Raw genomic sequence first — 20,899 nt, forward strand, 5'->3', positions numbered from 1 at the left:
GCAATTAAAACCCAAATCACTAATAGTGCACCAGTATAAACTATAAAATAACTTTTATACATCAGTAGATGACAAAGAGAAAAAAGATTTATACATATATCACACATGAAGTTTTTTTATAGCCAAAGCTGTATTGGGCATTTTTGTCTTTACACTATTCGGTTCTTACTGGCACTTTAATTGGCATAGTTACTAAGGTAAAATAGACAGTTTATTTTTTTCCCCAGAAGGCAAATCAGGTTTTGGTGCATTTTGTATTTGGTATATACACTTCAGTTTCTGAATCAATTTCTCTGATTTTGCTACTTATAGGTATATGTTTGAGTAAAATGAATATTATTGTTTTATTCTATAAACTACAGACAGTATTTCTCCCAAATTCTGAATACAAATATTGTCATTTAGAGCATTTATTTGCAGAAAATGAAAATTGGCTGAAATCACATTTTTTGATGGATCTTGGCATGTTCTCCTCCACCAGTCTTACACACTGCTTTTGGATAACTTTATGCCACTCCTGGTGCAAAAAATTCAAGCAGTTCAGCTTGGTTTGATAGCTTGAGATCATCCATCTTCCTTTTGAATTTATTCCAGAGGTTTTCAAACGTATCATTTTTAACTGGTCTCTTATTTTTTTCGAGAGCTGTATATATATTTTACATTGACTGGGAGGAACAGCACTGCTAGTCACACACAAGGCCAAGAGAGTGGCTGTCCAACTATGACAACCACAACAGGTTTCATATTTGGCAGAGAGGGTCTGGACTTCACAGCCTGCTAGAATGAAGTGTTAACGCACCTGCTGTAGTGCCAACTCAGGGTGAGGCCCAGTTTGGGCACACATGCAATCACACCATTGAGCTTCTCACAAAAGCCTTTTAATGCACAAATATTGTTCCAATAGAAGATTTTGTCATAAACCTTGGCCAAATATGGAATTTAAATGATTATTTAGGTTGGATGAGTTCTAATTTGTATAGTTGTTGAAGGTGATATGGTTGCAGAAAGGAAAATGAGCAAGTCACCTCATTCTTTCTGACTATTGGGTTCACAGTGTTGAATGATGATTAGCAAGTCTGAGTAGGCCTTGCATTGAATTCCGCACACACATTCAGCATGAGACACAATGATATTCCCTAAGTATGCATTACACCAACCCTACTGTTCCGCTGTTCTTTTATAGCCTCATAGCTGTGCCATGGCTTGCCTCATTACCCAGTTCCACTGTATCCTTTCTGAGACTTCCATCCTACTGAAGAGACCTCATTCAACAGTCAGAAAGAAGAGTTTTATCCTCGATTCTGTAGCAGAATCAAATGATCCCATTGCTTTCTCTGCAGCGTCTCATCCCCGTGGTGTTCCAAATTCCCCAGAATGGCACTGCACTGGGCCCCCACCAATACACCCACCCCCCGACCCCGCTCCCCTGAGCCTCTTCCTGCCTTGTGAGGCAGCAGGCAGGGTGGTGAGAGGGGGAGAGCAGCTAATGTATTTGCAGTGTGCCTGGAGGGCTAATCCGCCGCCTTGTCTGCTGCTCGGTAAAAACAGCCGATGATGCATCAGACTACAAAGCCAATGAGCTGTTCCTCCAGCAGTGGGAGGCAGGGCTGGCTGCGCTCAGCCGGTGTGGGGGGCTGTCACTGCTAGCGCAGTAATTAAATGCGATAAATTATACATGGCGGAGGAGTGGCACTGACTGGCAGGTGCAATCGAATCTACGGCAGCTGAGAACAGAGAGCGGAGCGAGCCAGGCAGTTGCCCCCCAGCTCCTGCATTTGTATAGAAATATTTCCAAATTAATTTTAACTTATTTCTTACTCTAAATCATCAACAGAGGCATGCTTGTTGTCTCACGTTTGCCTCTTTAGCTTTGTTACGAAGCTGCAAGACTAATGTAGCTGAGCAAATAATGGAACAAACAGTTAGCATCATGCAGCTAATTAACACTGCAATCCTCAGCTATCATAAACAGCCATCAAACTGCATATCAAAAAGGGAGATATGCTGCATATTGGTGTTTTTTGACACTATATAACATTTATGATCACACAAGGTAAAAACAATAGTGACAGCCATCTTGAAACCTGATTATTAGATGTCATTTGCTAGTTGCTACATTAGCCATATACTGTACAAAACTAAAGTGAATTTAGACACATAATGGGTTTTGAACTGCAAGTAGCATCACAGCGCGCTCGGAGGAAAGCACAACGACTGATACATCAGCTCACAGACGCCTTGTGCTAATCAACATCACCCTTTGGAGTGATGTGGGGAGAGAGCACCATCTACCCACCCAGAGAGAGCCCCAACACCAGGAGTGTGAAGATACTGCTGATACAGCATTGCCAAGTAGCATCACAATGCTCTCGGAGGAAAGCGCAGCGACTCGGTTCAGATACATCAGCTCACAGACGCCTTATGCGGATCAACATCACCCTTTTGAAGTGATGAAGGGAGAGAGCACCATCTATGTTTCACCCAGAGAGAGCAAGGCCTATTGTGCTCTCTCAGGGCTCTGGTAGCTGATGGCATGCTACATGAACAGGATTCGAACCAGCGACCTCCCAATTACAGTGACAGTGCTTTAGACTGCTGGACTACTCTGAGACCCTTGGCTAATAATATTAATGCCATTAAAATCTACTGCCACAAACAAGAGAGTTTTAGCTTACAATACTCTTGCCATTGCAGTATCTGACCTGTCATTTGTTGTCAGGGTGCCGACTGTCAAGGTTTCTGGCATAACCTCCTATCCTTAAATCTAATTCTGACTGAATCCAAGTGTTTGCCTTTAGGAATTACTGTCAAAAGTAAAGTGCTTAATTTTGGTACATGTCTGGGGCTGAAACACTTGAAGTGAATAATTACAATGAATTGTTTAAATTCTTACAGCCATAACGTGTACTTAATAAAACCTAGTGACTGGGATACAGTGTACATACATTTGTAGAATGAATCCTTGTCAGACTTTTGTACTGCCTAAACTGTTTTATCATATATTTTACAGGCTGTCTCTCATAAAAGCAGACTCAGTTCTCAGACTATGTTTCTGGTCATACTGAAGGCCACTCTGCCCCTAGTGGAGGCTACAAGTCTTGCAGGTCCCAAATGGAAGAGATGATACTGTGGATCATGAGTAGATGCAATGACTTTTGTACATTTAAACCTTTTTTTATATATAGTTTTATTCTTAATCAAGGTTATCTTGATAGGAAAAAAAATATTAGAGTTTAAAGGCTAAAGATTCATTGTTAAATACTTACTGGAGCTGAAGATATGCTTTTTCTGAGCATGCAGAAAATGTAAAATGTTCTTAATCCATTAACTTTGTCTTAAGATGTTTTGCTATGATGTTTGGAGGACCAAGACAAATCGAAAAAAAGGTTTAAAGAGCAATATTATGCTGTCTGGTGCCAGAGAGAGGCCTGTATTTTTAATGGGAATTTAATAAACTATTACTTGTGCGTCCTTTAAGTTTGTATGCATAACCATTCATGGTGGACTAATAATGCTGATATCTCCAAAATATATATATATGTATTTGTGTTTATACTGATGCCAGCAATGCAGAGAAACTGAAAACCACCATCCGTTAAAGACAGGCAGATTTTATTCTTTAGATAACACATTCTCAATGCTGGCATCTGTTTCACACTCAAACCCCACACGGCTCCCAACTAAGCGTAAAATGTTGGCTCACCGTGATCCAAACTTCCTGTTGAGTCTTGACGCATTTGAACTTTCAGCTATAAAGGCAATTGAACTCACTCACATGAACTCACTCCCCAACCCACACCCGCACACACACACACACAACCCCCTCCCCAACACATATTGCACACATACACTCGCACACACCTCACATCTCACTATCTCACTCCTGCTGTGTCTCCAACTCGGCCAGCTGGCAGGATGTGTGGGGCAGATAGAGGAATGCTGATGTGGTTCTCACTCTGCCAGCATCGCGTCCCGGAGAGATTCACCAGCCTGCACGCCGCAGGAGCCGCGCTGGCGTACGCCTCGCCTCCCAGACACTGGCTGCACGATGACACCACATCCATAACGCTCGCACGAGCGCCGCCGCTTCACACCCCACACTTTCTTGGCCGTGCCGCCGTCAGTGGTCTGTCTGATCCACAGGACGCTCGTGCGTTGAAAGCGGTCACATTTGCATTCGGATCTGATGACGTGCTGCTCGGGATTTAATCTGTGCGAGGATAAGGGTAGAGCAGAGGCAGGTAAATACCTCACGCTTCACGAGAAACCGGCAGCGGCACGAGTCGAAATAGCAGTGGAAATCGTCAGAATAAGCCGTTAACTTTCGCCGACTTTCCGCAGCTTATCAACAAAGGGTCCTAGGAGGCCTGGGAAAGAGGAGTTGAAAGTAGCGCCAGGGGTCTTTAAAGTTTATCTCCACTGGGCTTTAAAATCAAGGCAGGTCTATATCTTTTTTTTGCAAAGAAGAGGGGGGGTATAGCTCTGCCAATTTCAAACTTGTTGAACTCAGGCAGGTGAGGACAAATCTGCAGCATCTGCTGTGAGAAGAAAGGAAAGTAGATTACCTTTTGGAGTTTGCTAGGCTGTGGGGAATGGTCATGGCAGACTGATAGAGATTGGGGTCACTGCTACAGGGGAAAGGCTTTAAAATATGGCGGTGCCACAGAAAGTCGGCACAGAAATTTCATTGATGTCCACACTATATGGACACAAGTATTGGGACACCTGCTTATTCATTGTTTTTGCAAAATCAAGGGTATATCTTGTTGGAGTAAAAAAATCAGGGAGGACTTTGTGTTGGATTTTTGAAGCATTGCTGTGAGGATATCATTGCATTTAGTGAAAAGAGCATTAGTGAGGTCAGGAATTAGATCATCTCCACCTTAACTCATCAATTTACACAACCAAAAGTACTGGATGAAACACTAATGAAACATTAATCCAGAGAACACAGTTCCATTGCTCCACAGCTCAATATGGAGTGGGGACAGGGTATACCCCTCTAACCCACTCCTGCCATATTAGGCATGGTGCCAATAGGTTTATGTTTGATGTCTGCTCCAGACAGTTCTATTCAATTGGCAGTACTTCTCTATAGGGTCTAGATAAACTGGCTCTGTGTGTGTGTGTGTGTGTGTGTATTTTCACATCTGTGTCAGCAGTGAGTGCAACCTAAAGCTGAATGCATTCACTAGACTATTGTCCACAATCAACTGAACAAATGTGTATGTAGGGCTTCAAGGACTGACTAAGCGCTTACAGATAAAAAGTCAAATATAAGGTTTACTAGAGCAACTGTTAAACAGAGCTAAGGTCAAAAGGCCTAAATGAACCAAACAACCTGGCAGACAAAACCAAGGGGCGAAACCAGTGGTCAGTATGCACTGGTAGTGGTTGGCAATACTTTGCAAAGATATTGGGCAAACAGGTGTAAATATAAACAGACAGGTAATCATAGACACCTGAGACAGATTAGTATTCAGGTGATGTTGCTCGTGAAAATGGCAGTATTATAAGTGTAGTGAAAGGAGTCCAAAGTGTGACAGTGTAGTGTATTTTGGACCATTAATTCTCTGAAATACTGAAAGATCAGTGTTTTGATGTCTGGAAACAACTAGCCAGCTTCTGTTTTTCATGTGAATCTCATTGTTGATGGGTTTGTTGCAAATGTTGATGGTTGCAGATATATTGATTATCACGACAGCAGTCAGCATTCAGAAGTTTACAGGAATAATAATCGCCAGTTTGAGCAGAGAAACATAACACTTCATTAGCAGAATGATGCTGCTGTGATATTTGCTTGGCATTCTTACAGCGCCCGAGTTAGAGCTGGCTCTGCCTCTAGCACAGTCCCACTACTTCTAACACCCAGAACGGAGTAGCTCTTAGGGCCTTGTTTGCAACTGTGGAGAATAGCCTTCCTCCCGCTCATTAACCTTTGCTAATACCCAGCATATATTAATAATGCTCAGAGGAAAAGGTCAAAGCATCCCGGCATCCGTCACCTCTCCATCCCAGCAGCTTCCCTCGTTAGGAGCGCGCTTTGTAAACTCCAGCCATGTTGGGTGACTGGGCTGTACATGCCTGAAGAGCATTCTCTGTGATTTAGAGCATCGTTTGCTAGCTGAGCTTGCAGTAGAGGCATGTATGTAAATAGTTGAGATTTATTCTGGGATTCAAGCTGACAGCACAGCAAGGCTCTGCGCTCAGCCTCAGGTGCCCTTCCGTTCCATATCCCCGCTGTGCGGGGCTCAGGTCTGGCCAGGAAGTGTGCTCGGGCTTACATAAACAACTCAAACGTATGTTAGCCCATTCATGTAAACACTGCCTGTAAGCCAAACAGTGTCACTTTTTCTAATGGTTGCTGTTTGCAGCATGACCCTTCCAGCAGGATCTAAACACTTCTTAAAGAATGGATTGTTTAAGCCATTATTCAGTTTGCTGCAAACATTTTAAAAGTGCTTTGAAGAAGAAGTTACGTTAGTTAGTTATGTTTTTACTGTAGTTAAGTGTTTTTCGCTCCTAGTCGTAAAGGCCGCCTGCCCTGGATATTTTAGGCTTTGTTCAGACTGTAGTCAAGTTGGATTTGTGTCTCAACATCAGGCCTGTTGAAAGACATGTCTTTGCTGTTATTTGCAAGTGAGTAGTTTGGATTTGCATGCCTGTACATCATAAATGTATCTGAATGGGTTTCTGTGTAACAAGGGTGTGTCATTAACTAGCCTCTGCCACTATTCTTTAAATACATATTGGGAACTTGATTTGAGTTGTCGTTTGTCGTATTGCAAGCAATACACAACACAGTTAATACTTAACATTTGAGCAGCCAGAGTGTCCAGACTTAGACACATCTGTACAAATCTAATCGCATTTCAAACCACCTCCTTATCAGGTTTGGATGTGATTTAGAAAAATTATGTATAAAGAAAATATTTTATCAGATTGTTATTGGACGCGGAGGTGGACGCAAATGCAAGTAATTTAATAACAGAAATAAACCAAAATAAACACAAAACTGGATAAATAAACAGACAGACAGGGAAACTAGAATAAATACATAATGCATTTAATACACTGAAAACAAAGAAAGATTTACAACCTAACAGATAAGGCAACACAAAAACAAAGGGGCTATAAATACGGAAGTTAACAGGACACACCAGGGAACAGGTAACAAGGGGGCGGAGTTACAAACAAACACAGGTGAAAACACTTAAGGTGAAGACACTGGAGGAACACACAAGGCCATGTGCAGGGAAAAGTAAATAAACAAACAGGAGTGCAGGAAACAAACAGACAGAGAGACAGAAGAGATACAGAACCGACCAAACGTGACATTGACTTTTTTAAAGCAAATCAAGAATAATATAGTTTATGATTTAGACCAAAAATGTGAAACGCAATAACGTTGTCTGATATTTTCTGACTTTGATGTAAAACACAATTAGTTAAAGTAGCCCAAATATTTTTCCCGGACTAAGTAGTTTTTGTTCACTGTGGCTCTTTTCCAAAGTCTGCCTCACTCTGCCTCCAGCTTGTTTGTCATGTGAGCACAGTTTAAGTTTGGAGTCATTCACAATGTTACAATGCAGTTCTTTCAATGTGTTTATCATGAAAATTAATAGCATGATTATGCAGAAATATGATTTATTCTACAGCCATACTATTCAATGCTTAAAGAACACTTTATTTTATGACGAAGAGTCTAATTAGTCTTGTTTATTGTATGAAGCACAAACAGGACATTTTGCGTGAAAATCACTGTGCTCATTGTGGGACAGTGTTTAAATTGTGCACATGAGCAGAGTCTGTTGCTGTTGCTTGATAATGTATTTTAAGTTTGCAGTCATTCAAAACATTATCTCAGTCCTTTCATTGTGTTTATCATGAAAATTAAAAGCATGATTATGCAAAGAATATGATTATTCTACAGCCCTGCCATTACTGTATAAATAACACATAATTTATTACAAAGGGTCTAATTAGTCATGTTTATTTTTTTTTTTGCATAAATCATTCTACTCATTGTGGGACAGTGCTTAAATAGTAATTTTTAATGATATTTTGTTTTCTAATGCATTTTGACTGTGATCAAGTATTTTTTTAATATTGCAAAATAATATTTTTACCATATCACCCAGGCCTAATCAGATTTCATGTGGTTTCTGGCTGTCCAGGCTATCAAAAAAAAAAAAAAAAAACAATCTGGATACAATCTAGATAGGTAGTCCAAACATACTAGTTGCTCTGCTCTAACACACCCCTGCAATTCTGAAAGGATCGGTTAATTAACTGTGATTGGCTGAGTCTGCTCTGTTATGCAAAAGGCCTCCAGGACCAGGATTAAGAAACACTGCTGTAGTGCCATGTGTATGTGCACTATAATAGTTTTTTTTTTCTAGTTTGGAGAGTGTGTGTATGTGTGTGGTATCTGTGAAACTGTGTTCCATGACATTTGGGCCACATATGATAGTGTTACTAATAAACCCATTGTGTGATCTTTTGAAGAGGAGAAAGAACATGATGTTCCTTCACAACAAGGAACCACTATATGATGAAATCTGACAATTCCATCCTTTTTAAAAAGGTGGTTTAGATTGGCTCTTCATGAGCCATTTGATATAATTATACATTTATTTATACAGATTTCATCATGTCCATTCAGACACAGTGTTCTGCCAAAGACAACTACTAAAGATGTGGACTGATGCTTTAAGACTGTGGTCTCTGTGACCTCCGTTTCTCATGGGGATCATAAAAATGTTTTATAATCCCAGTTTTTTTTTCCTGAATGCTAAATCCAACCCATAATTGTTCTTAACTACACAGGAAAGCATGGAATGGGATCAACAACCATAGACTATACTGCACTCATCATGAACATGAAGATCACTGCAGTATTGGGCTTCCAATGTTTTCTTCCAGTGAACTTACTGGGCCAGAAGGAATCCTAACCGCTTAGATTAATAAATTAATAGTGCTGAAAGTGCTTTTAATTTCTTGCTAGTGACCATGATTGACTTTAGCACATAGAACAGATTGTTTGGTAAGATTTCTAAAAATCCTGTATTCAAAATGCATGATGAATGTCTTTATATAATGAGTTATTTGCCATGCATAATGCATTTTTAATGATTGTCATAAGCATCCATAATAATCCACAATAAAACTTAAAGTACTTAAAGTGAAAAACATAACATATTATGAAGTATGTGGAGTATGTGACTCAATAAGGCATTTTACATTAATATGTACAATGTTACATCTTTGTACTTTACAATGTGTTGTGTACATCTCTTGAGAAAATTAAGAGGCCACTTCAGTTTTGAATCAGTTTTACTGATTTTGCAATTTGTAGGTAAATGTTTGAGTAAAATCAACATTGTTGTTTAAGCCTATAAACTACAGACAACATTTCTCCCAAATTGTAATAAAAATATTGTCATTTAGAGCATGTATTTGCAGAAAATGAGAAACGGCTGAAATAACAAAAAAAGATGCAAAGCTTTCAGATTTCAAATAATGCGAAGAAAACAAGTTCATATTCATAAAGTTTTAAGAGTTCAGAAATCAATATTTGCTGAATTAACCCTGGTTTTTAATCACAGTTTTCATGCATCTTGGCATGTTCTCCTCCACCAGTCTTACACATTGCTTTTGGATAACTTGAAATGTTGAAAGGAGTGAGGTAGGGAGATAATACTGAAAATACTGTATAAACTGTTAAACATGCTGGCGGTAGTTTCATGCTCTGTAGATCTAGAGTTTATCAACATAAGCGGTAATGATGGGGCCAATTTGGTGAGTCTAACTGGGTCCCAGTAACAACACATGTCCGTGCAAATCCACATCCATGTACAGTAAACCCAAATGCTGAGTGGGAATCAACAAGCCGGTTGTGCTTAAAAAAATCCAACAAATTGAATTGAATTTGTTTTTAAGGTGTTTAAATTGGTCAAAAGTGGTCAAAACTCTGAGAGAAGCTGATGGCTACCTAAGCATCTTGTTCTGGTCCAACTGATTGTCAATAGTTAACCAAATTTTAGGTGTGTAGTATTTTGACCTCATTATTGATTTACATAGCATATCTTCTATCCTAAAAAAAGGGGAAAATGTCATTTTTGTTTTTTTGTTTAAAAAAACATGTCTATAAACTATATAGCACTCAGAACTACACAACTGCAACAATAAGTGATTTAATGAAGGCTAAAGCTTTTAATGTAGTATTACATTCATTATAAGTAAGTGTTTTATGAGTGCTTTGGCATGCTCAGAATGAGTAAATGTCAAAAATAATAAAAAAGGAAAATTTCCACTATTTATATTAGTCATATTCTCATGCCTGCAGCAGCAATCTCCCAGTAATAGTTTAGCAGAAGTTGCCTTATCAGTGTGCATCAGAACGACACGACTGTTGAAAGAAATCCGGGGGGAACACGCTGAACAGGAAAGAACAGCTGTGCCTCAAATGTCAGGGTAAGACTGCTGATCTGAGTTCAGGTTTATTTTCCTTTCATTTATGAACATGGCTGTGTAGAAAGGGAAGTGCCTGATCCTGGACCAGCACTTTTCCTCGGAGGCGCTGGAGCCGTTACAACCTCAAAGTGGTTCCGTATGTAGGAACACAGATTAGCGTTTATCAGTTGGCGCTGTGGCAGTTAGAATACTCTGGTTTCTCTTTCGTCAGGCCTCTGATATGCTTTGCTAAAGCTAAAGCTGTGGGAGAAGTGTTGTCTCAGTTGTCCCTTTTCCTGTAATACCGCTCACTGTGTCACTCACTGAGGTCCACCTACCTCAAAACTCTAGCTATAGCTGTCAGGATGGCAGTGACACTGATCTAAGGTGAGATACTGTACATAAGTCCACATACAGTGTCGTCATTTCACCCTGTTCTTGAATGGTCAAGATCCAACATGGCCACCATAGAGCAGGTATTTTATTGCCCGGTATGGCCAAAAATGCATATCACAGTATTTTTCAAAATTCTGACGGTTTCACAGTACAGTGCCCTACACTATAGTGCAAGTGCCCTACACCATTGTGTGCATTTATACTTGTGCATTTGTGTACTTTGTTGCTTCAAATGGTACTTCGAGGGATGTTCTAGAAGAATCCATTTTGGTTCCATAAATAACCATGTTTGTAATAGAAATGTGTAAATGTAAAGAACTTTCTAAAAAAGTGGGTGTCACACCTTTATTCACCATTTATTTCTTGTATTGTCCTGTTCCTGTCCTGCTCTTCTGTTTGTTGCTGTTTTCCTTGCCCTATGCTCCTATCACATGGCTTTGATTTGTTTTCCTACCCCATATGCTCTGCCCTGTCTCCACCCTAGCCCCATTCTAGCCATTAGTGTTGTCACCTTGTGTCTTGTTTGTAACCACGCCCCCTTGTTACCGGTCCCAGGTGTTCCTCACCCTCCTTCTGTATTTAAGCCCCATTGATACCTGCGTTTACGTCCATCCCGTCTGCCTCAGTCTGTGACAGTGGGTCCTCTATAGCATGGCAAAAAGAACCATTTACAGCATCTTTTGGAGAGCGGCTCTGAGAATATGTAATTTTTGTTTGTTTGCATTAATTAGTGAAAACATTACTAATGATTTTGCTTTCAAATAAACAAAACATAAACTATGCACATAGCTCTTAAAATCCACAGTAATTTAATTAGTTTTTTAATTGAATTATTTTATGTAATATCAACAATTTAGTCATTTAAATTTATTTTAGTGTTTAACTTATTTAACTAATATTTATTTAAAATTTACTGTAAAAATGACTTGTTTCATATAAAAGTATATTGTAGGGTAAGTAGGGGATGTCACTTATGGGCCCCTTGTGTTCAGAAATAGCCCTGACTGCAGAGTTTATCTACACACCATCAAGATGAGCTGACAAGAGGATGCTTCTAACTGTCAAGTCAAGTTTCTTTAATGAATGTTCTCACATGGGGACAGTAGTTTATTTTAACTTAACAATATTATCTTTGCCATTTGGGAAATTTCTACACCTTTCTACAGTAAGTAAATAAACTAGTTTTAAACATAAAATTGGATTAGAATTTTTACCTGGCCCATGTTTCTGTCTGGACTGGCTGTAGAAACTTTTGACTGGGATTCCTGTGATCTTGTTTTCAAACAAATTAATGTAATGTTTTGTTCTATAATCACTAAATGGTATGGAAAGTGTCATTAAAGGGTCAGTGTTTTTTTAAAAAAATAAGCATCATATTGACATATTGCTATCTTGGCAAAGAATAACACACTTGCACCACTGACTGAAAACATCGCATGGAGACATCAACAGTCAGACGTTCATTGCTATCTTAGCAGTACATTTTTTTTACGCCTATACCCCTACTTGTTATGTATGGACAAACCATAAGCATGTGCCTGTTGGCAGCTAAGCAAAGCTTTTTTATCAAAAATATGCAATATTAAATAGCATTACTCTACATCAGCACAAAATATAGGTCATATTACTCAAATGGCTTAAATCAAGCTGCATAAAGTGAGATTGATAACTCACCTAAATATTTCTAAAATAGAGCTAGAGCTCGTTACTCACTAAGCGGAGCTTCCCCTATACCTAGAAACACCCCAAACCCAGGATGGTTGAAGACTAGTAAAAGCCTCCTCCGATTCATGTGAATCAACCACCGCCTCTTCGGCAAATTATGCTCTCTTGGGGCTCTGGCAGTTGATGGCAAGCTGCATGACCGGGATTCAGTCTAGCTATCCCCTGATCATAGTGGCAGCACCGTGGTCCGCTGGAAAGTATCTAAAGTGAATTAGCAAATAATGCAGCATTATTTTGCCCACCATCCTCCTCCAAAAAATCACAAATGCAGACCCAACCCATAAAATGAAATCTGGAGATCAATACTTCGTCACTACTAGACCTGTGTATTACAATTGACTTCTTCACTGTCCGTCCCATCTATAAGATTGTGCTAAAACCCTCTAGTGATCCAAGATGACCGCAATTCTTTTGATCACAACATTTGCCACCAGATTTTGAAGATTTCTTTTTCACTAAGCAAATTAGACTTTTTTTTTTACTGACTGCTCTTTAACATCTTGTTCAAGCTCTAATCATTTCCAAACTTCACCACTGCAGTTCTTTTCTTGCATGTCTTTCCTCCTATGCCTTTTCTTTTCCTCAGGGTATTCAGAACGCTGCAGTTCGTCTGGCTCATAACCTCTCAGACCTCTCAAACATATCCCTCGTGAATCCTCTGCTGAGATCACTTCAGCGGCTTCCTGTGGAGGCCAGAACCAGACGCCCTGGTTCTCACATTCGAGCTTAAAAGGCTCTGCAGATTGGTTCAGAAGTACTTACTGCATGCCAGCTAAGGTCATCAAATTCCAGGCTCTTGACGTGCCCTCCCTTAAAGTCTAAACATGGCCGTAAAGAAAAGCCTCGCCACTTTAGTGTCCTTGGCCATCAGTGTTGGAGCAAACGTTCCCCTGAACTAGAAAGTCTTTTAAATCCTCTGCTGTGGTCTGGAGACTCACCTCCTCCTGCAGTACCAAGGTTGACATCTTTTTCCACTTCATTTCATTTTTCACTGCAAAACCAACAGGTATTTTTCATTTAACCAACTGAATCACACTATAGTAGAGAAAGTAAAATTACTAGTACTGTCATTCTTTCCTGAAACAAATATTCAATGGTTGTGCTACATGGTTGCAGATGTGTTCCATGTGGTGTGTATGTTGCTGTTATTTGGCTGCTATATGGTTGATAGATGGTTGCTTATGAAGATGCCACTCCATGACAGTCTGACACAACACCATTGCAGTCTGTGGAGGTGTTGAAATGGTAGCTGGAGGCAGCTGTGTCATGCAGCTGTCTGCCAATGGTGCTGGCTCAAACAAGAGAACTCATGGAAGGCATCACTGCTTTCTGAATGTCCACAATCGTAGCTATGGGGTCACTCTGCACACCATCTTTGTGGTCCCTGGTTCTCATGTTGCCGGTGCATGCCTTCTTCTATTCACTGCTGCCAACATCATGCTATGGCAATATCCTTGGTATTCAAGTATTCAAGGATTCAAGGAGACTTTATTGTCATTCACATCACATGTGGTACATGAGGTGAAATGTAATTGTAATCTCACGATCCAGTTCACACCCAAAAGAGCAATTGTTAAAATACGATGAATAAAAGATAAAATTCAATATAACAAAATAGGGAGAGGAGGACAGTCGCAGCAACATGAAGTCCAGAGTGCAAGTTGCTATAGCAGCATGGAGAAGTGTGAATGAAAAGCAGTAACATGATAAAGTGTCTACAATGTGTCTACTATGGCTCACAATATGTCAATAAGACCATTGTGCTTCTTAGAACATTCTGATACAACCTCTCTTTAAGTCTTCCAGCTTCTTGAATTTCTTTCAAACTTTTCTCAAAGGCAAACTTCACTTTCAAGGGATGCTGTCAATACAACAGCATGAGTCAGAATACATAGTATTTAATTTCATTTTTTAAGCCAATTTTATTTATATATAACGCTTTTCACAAGAGAAGTTGTTACAAAGGAGCTTTACAGAGTAAAAAAAACAGGTCCATGCCTCTTTCCTTATGAGCAGCACCACAGAGATGCCAATTGTTGTAGTGACAACAGTGTTAAGGAAAAACATTCTTACATTAAGAGGAAGAAACTTTAGGAGGACCCAAGACTCAGTCAGAGGAACCCATTCTACTTGGGTCGATCTGCCCAGTACACACAGAATAACAAATAACAAAGAATAACAGAACAAAACAACAATACAGAGAGATAATGCGGAGCTATGGGTAATGTAACAGGTACTAATTTATGACACAGCGGGCAGTGGGGCATCATCAGGAACATGGCATCTCTATACATGTAGAAGAGATAGATAGAGAACACAAAAAGGCAGAGAGATGAAATTAGTTTTGACTGGATTTATGTAAAACTGAATATAAAACATTATCAGAGTGTGATTATCTATCTAATGACTCCAGCAGATCTGAATAAAACAGCCTAACTAAAGGGATTGAGCCAGAAGGTAACATAGACATGGAGACACACTGAAACACCACCATCCACCCACTCCACCATCTGTCCACAAACCTGAGTGACTGTGTGCAGTGGGAGAACAACAGCACCAGCATCTCAGTTTACCACAATTATGTTTACCCTATGTCCATGAACCCCTGAATCTGCAGCCTTATCGAAAGGGAAAAACAATAATTACCAAAACCTAAATTTAACAAATGAGTTTTAGTCTAGACTTAAAGATTGAAACGGTCCCGAACATATTCGGGGAGATTATTCCAGAGTTGGGCAGTTTTATAAGAGAAAGCTCTTCCTCCTGGAGAGCTCCTCTAGATTCTGGGAACTACTAAGAAACCAGCACCTTGTGATCTAAGTAATCGCAGTGGTTCATAATAGGAGATGAGGTCTGGCAAATACTCAGGAGATGAGCCTGTGTAGGGCTTTATATGTTAACAGGAGAATTTTGTAGTAAATGTGCTGATAGGACTGGACTAATGTGGTCAAATTTTGTAGTTTTGGTAAGGACCCTGGCTGCAGCATTTTGAACTAGCTGAAGTTTGTTTAAGTTAATCTAGCCTTGAGGTATAGAAGGCAGGTACTGATGTACAGCACTCACAGCATTTGCATAATCAGTCAGGTGCAGCGATAAGGAACCTCCTTGCTTATATCACATGTATGACTGATCATTCTCAATGTCTCAACATTTCAAATCTACCGACCAAGTTTCATTCTTGTTAGCTTTAGATTTCTTCTTGGTGCACATACTCTTTGAATTATAGACGTGTATATTATTGGTTACAAAAAGTCAGACATGATTTCTGGTCATGATCTCTCCTTTGCTCTTCAGCAGAAGTTGTTTTGCTATCGCGACTGGCGCGTAACTTGTCACACGATAGTGACAGATTTGAACGTGCAATGGAAGAGTACGGAGAGGCAGTGTGAACACACCCGGGGTTAATGCGAGCATGCTTTTTGGTTATGAACAGAAAAAAAAATCTATGAAAAAACACTTGGTGAACGTGACATAATTTCTACACCTCACTAGGGGAGCCGTCTCAATCTAAATAGCTCTCTGTATGATATTTCTCTAGTTTTCTCTCACTCTTTCATGCCTTCTCACTCCCTCTCTCCCTGGGTGTCTATTTCTCACTTCTTACTTTGCGAGTTTGAAGATTCTTTCATTCACTGCTTGCTTGACGTTCAGCCAATTAAAAGCTGATCACACCGCTGCAGAAATGTGGACCGTGTCCTTATTAGACCCTAACGCTCCTCTGAAGTCTGCGGCCGCATCGCAAAGCAAACAGCCGGCTTCTTTTTACACATGGTGGCATTTGGACGCGCTCACCTCCTGAGGGTTTGACCTCTCTGACCCCGTTTCTCTGCCCTTTACTGATGAGGTGCGTCCTGCCGCCAGCAAAAAGCACATCAGCTACCACACGTGAGCTGTTGTTTACTCCGAGCTGCTTTTGCATATGTACCTCAGTGGTCACGCATACTACATCACAGATCTGTTTCATTTCTCTTGGCCTGGACAGAATACATTGTGTGTGTATGTGTGAGAGAAATGTACTGGGAGTGCAGGTCTTGCTGACCATAATCATAAATTATACAACCTTTGTATAACAAGCTTTTATAACAAACATTATATGCAAACAAATTTGTCTTAGTAATGGAAAAACTCATACATGTAGTCTAAATAGCTGCTATTTCTCTTTTTCACATTGTAGAATAATCATTTGAGAAATATTTAGCTTTTATCTCTACTTGTTTAAAGAAAATTTGATCTACTTCAGGTGATTTTATTCCACTGGCAGATAATTTAGCCTGTTGCTTGCTGACACAGATGTGCAATAGGGCTCTCTGAAGCAAAAAACAAACAAATTGGCATCACACCTAATGGCACCACCAGTATTGAGCAGTATTGATCTCTAAAAGGATGGAGCTCCTGACCTCATTAATGCTAATTAAATCCTCATAGGAATAATATCCTTTATTTCATAAGAAGCAATTAATGAGGAGCTGTCCCAATAATTCTTGTCCATTTAGTGTAATACCTGACAAATCCCAATGATATTGTAAAATGAGTAAAATTAATCAAAACAAAGAAAACATGTTACAAATAATTCATCTCAAACCTCAAAAATAACAACGTTAACTACATATAGCTCTGAAAAAAAAAAAAAGAGACCACTCAAAAATGTCAAGAGTTTCTTTGATTTTACCAAATTAAAAACCTCTGGAACATGATCAAAAGGAAGATGGTTGATCACAAGCCATCAAACCAAACTGAACTGCTTGAATTTGCATAAACCAGAAGTGGCGTAAAGTTATCCAAAAGCAGTGTGTAAGACATGTGGAGGAGAACATGCCAAGACGCATGAAAACTGTGATTAAAACATCAGAGTTATTCCACCAAATATTGATGAACTTGTTTCCTAAGCAATTATTTGAGGTCTAAAAGCTCTGCATCCTTTTGTTATTTTGGCCATTTCGCATTTTCTGCAGATAAATGCTCTAAATAACAATGTTTTTATTTGGAAGAGAAATGTTTTCTGTAGTTTATAGAATAAAACAACAATGTTCATTTTACTCAAACATATACCTATAAATAGCAAAATCAGACAAACTGAAGTGGTCTCTTAATTTTTTCCAGGACTGTAGTGTAATACCTGACAAATGTAAAATTATTTGTTAAATGAATGTGGTAAGAAAATGAATATTTTTTGCAGAGACCTTTAGGTGTTTTATTGCTTATTTATTACCAATATCTTACCTTCTATTCTACTTATGCACACGCATTGGCGTAACCCTTAAAAAAATCCTTTTATTAATGTGTTTGTTATACAGTTACTAAATAAGAAATAATTCTTCAGTTAGGCTATGGTTTTGTGTTATTCCCGACAGTACTCACAACTTCTAAGTGTTACTCAAGACTCCTGTGGAATGCTTTTAAGGTCAAATAAATCCTGATCTTCAAGCTCTTCCTGTTTTCTCATCAGGATCTTTACATCAGGAGAGCCCGGAGAGCCCAGTTTACCCTTTCAATCAAACAAATGACATTTGCAGCCGGCCTGAACGGATGCGTACATGTCCCGCACAGACAAGACTGAAGGAAGCCCTGATGAGAGCTTCAGACTGAAGAAGAGCCATCTGTAACAAGGATTTCCTACATAATGCTGATGCAAATGTATAGCAGATTGTCAATTTTCAGATTTAGGATTAATAAATATGATTCATTATGAACTTCATATTCCAGGAGGCAGTGTACATAGTAATACAAAAACGCCAAACAAATGATTGTGGAAGTAGAAAAAAATGGTATTTACACAAACTGACATACTATAATGCAATGGCGTGGAGTTTATATAGTGGGTACTCCTTCTGCAACCTCTCTGTCTTGACTGAGTTATATGAACTTAATACACATTAACAGCCCACAAATACAGCTACAAACCACAAAAGTATATAATAGACCCAACAAACAATGCTTAATTTTCCTACAAGAACAGGCGCTCAACAAATCTCATTCATTTGTATGCCTACAGTACACCAGAGCAGTCAAAACATTAAGTACACATAAAACTCACCAGTCAGGCAGCATATTACTTAGTTTCACATTGAAGGGCAGCCTTTAAAAAGGCTTTTTAATATAATATGACACAATATCTGTCATATTTCCATAAAAGTTAGCTAAATATTTAATTAATCCAGCACGCTCGCTCCGTTTTATGACTAATCAAGTCATGTAGCGTAACCCCTTCATCCGATTGCAGAGAAGGGGTTAGACAGCCATGGCCCCGCCCCCGGAGTGAAAATCATGATTCTGATTGGTTAGATTGTCCCATGACTTTGCTAAAATACTCATGACTACACCCTTCTCAAAATCAGGAGACCACGCAGACATGTGAGCAGAAGCCATTTTAAAAAGCTTTGATTGGTCAGTACCGCTGTCAGTCAGATAAGAGTCCTGTAGCAACTGAAAAACACAGACTTATTCTTTGAATTAGTTGCTGTTTTTTATGTTAGTTAATTTATAAAATAAATGCTTACACTTACAATAATTATATTATATACTTCCTGATTAAAACAAATAATTAATTATTTACATGCACTTTTTGTCACCCCTTCTCTGAAGGGTTAGAAGGGCCTTACTGCACACCACTGAAGCAACGCGTAGCCCCTTCAGCAGGGCACCGAGAAGGGGTTAGGCATCCATGGCCCCGCCCACGGAGTGAAAATCATGAATCTGATCATGAGTCCTGCCACTTTGCTAATATACTCATTACCACACCCATCTCAAAATGAGCAGAAGGGTCACGCAGACATGGGGGCAGAAGCAATTTTAAAAAGCTTTGACTGGTTAGATTGGCTGTCAGTCAGATAAGAGTCCTATAGCAACAAAAAAAATGCAGACTAATGCTTTAAATTAGTTGCTGTTTTTTATTTTAGTTTTTTTAGTTAGAAGGGCCTCACTGCACACCACTGCTATAATCATGGGACAGGAACCAGTGTTATGCCCCATATACTATAGCATGGAAGCTAAAGAATGCTAAACTTACATTAGGGATATGTGTGGGGTCTCCTGTGGATGTGATTTCTGCCAGACAGTTCTATTTGGACACCACCAGTCATGATCATTACCACCCATGGTGCAGCCAAATGTGGGTGGTAATACTATGAGATATCCTCAGTAATCACATGACACGGTGGATGGAGGAATGTTAAATGCCCACTGTTAGGCCTCACTTAAACTCCACGTCAATTCACGCCAGCTTGCCATAAGCGCACTGACCAGTGTTCAGCCTCACTCATAAGATAACACCTCACAACTTATACAAGTATTGGATATCCCCTATTATCACATGCCAGTTTCCTCATACATTTTAAACTGCCAGATGATAACAGTCAGCATTGTGTGATGGCACTGCATTAGTGCCTGTTTATTCACAGGCTGTTTCCACAAGTTATTTAGAATTAGGATGGGTTCACTGACGCTACAGTCCACAGAATCTTAATGCATTAGACTGTTTGTTTTCTTGTACTGATTGGTGTCTGGTTCACTGTGTGTGTGTGTGTGTGTGTGTGTTAAATACAGCAGGTCGTGTCAGATTGTGAAATACTTTTTGTTTGAAAGTCTGTTATATAATAATGTGAAGGAGCCACAAACTGGAATGAGGAGTTTGTCATGAAAATCCTGTTTGGAGCGAAGAAAAACACAACAGTATTTCACAACATGAAGCAGTGTATATAAAAAAGGGAAAAACTTAGGATCTCATGAAATTTATATCCTATACAGTTCTGAAAAAAGATCACTTAAAATTGATGAGTTTCATTGATTTTATCAAATTGAAAACATCTGGAATATAATAATCAAGAGGAAGATGGATGATCACAAGCCATCAAACCCATTTTTGCACTAGAAGTGGCATAAAGTTATCTAAAAGCAGTGTGTAAGACTGGTGGAGGAGAACATGCCAAGATGCATGAAAACTGTGATTAAAAACCAGGGTTATTCCACCAAATACTGTTTTCTGAACTGTTAAAATGTCATGAATATAATCTTGTTTTCTTTGTATTATTTTTTTTGCAGCTATTTTGAATTTTCTGCAAATAAATGCTCAAAATGACAATATTTTTATTTGGATTTTGGGAGAAAAGTTCTCCGTAGTTTTAGAATAAAACAATAATGTTTATTTTACTCAAACCTATACCTATAAATAGCAAAATCAGAGAAACTGATTCAGAAACTAAAGTGGTCTCTTATTTTTTCCAGATCCCATAAAAAACAAGTTGAATTTTACCATTTATTGCTAATTAATGATCATATGTTACAGTTAACTTACAATTCGATTTATTTTTGTCAAGTAATGTTTGAT

At 39.1% G+C, this 20,899-nt stretch overlaps 1 long non-coding RNA gene across 1 annotated transcript in view; it reads left to right on the forward strand.

Moving 5' to 3' along the window:
• The window catches only part of LOC103031659 (uncharacterized), a 33,381-nt gene extending 15,110 nt beyond the window's left edge, over nucleotides 1-18,271 (forward strand). Inside the window, exon 3 of the long non-coding RNA XR_007439589.1 lies at nucleotides 18,023-18,271. This is a non-coding gene — a long non-coding RNA (uncharacterized LOC103031659). The remainder of the gene's footprint in view (nucleotides 1-18,022) is intronic.
• The last annotated feature ends 2,628 nt before the right edge of the window (nucleotides 18,272-20,899 follow it).

This window comes from Astyanax mexicanus, chromosome 6 (genome assembly GCF_023375975.1).
Source record: "Astyanax mexicanus isolate ESR-SI-001 chromosome 6, AstMex3_surface, whole genome shotgun sequence".
Classification (NCBI taxonomy): Eukaryota; Metazoa; Chordata; class Actinopteri; order Characiformes; family Acestrorhamphidae; genus Astyanax; species Astyanax mexicanus.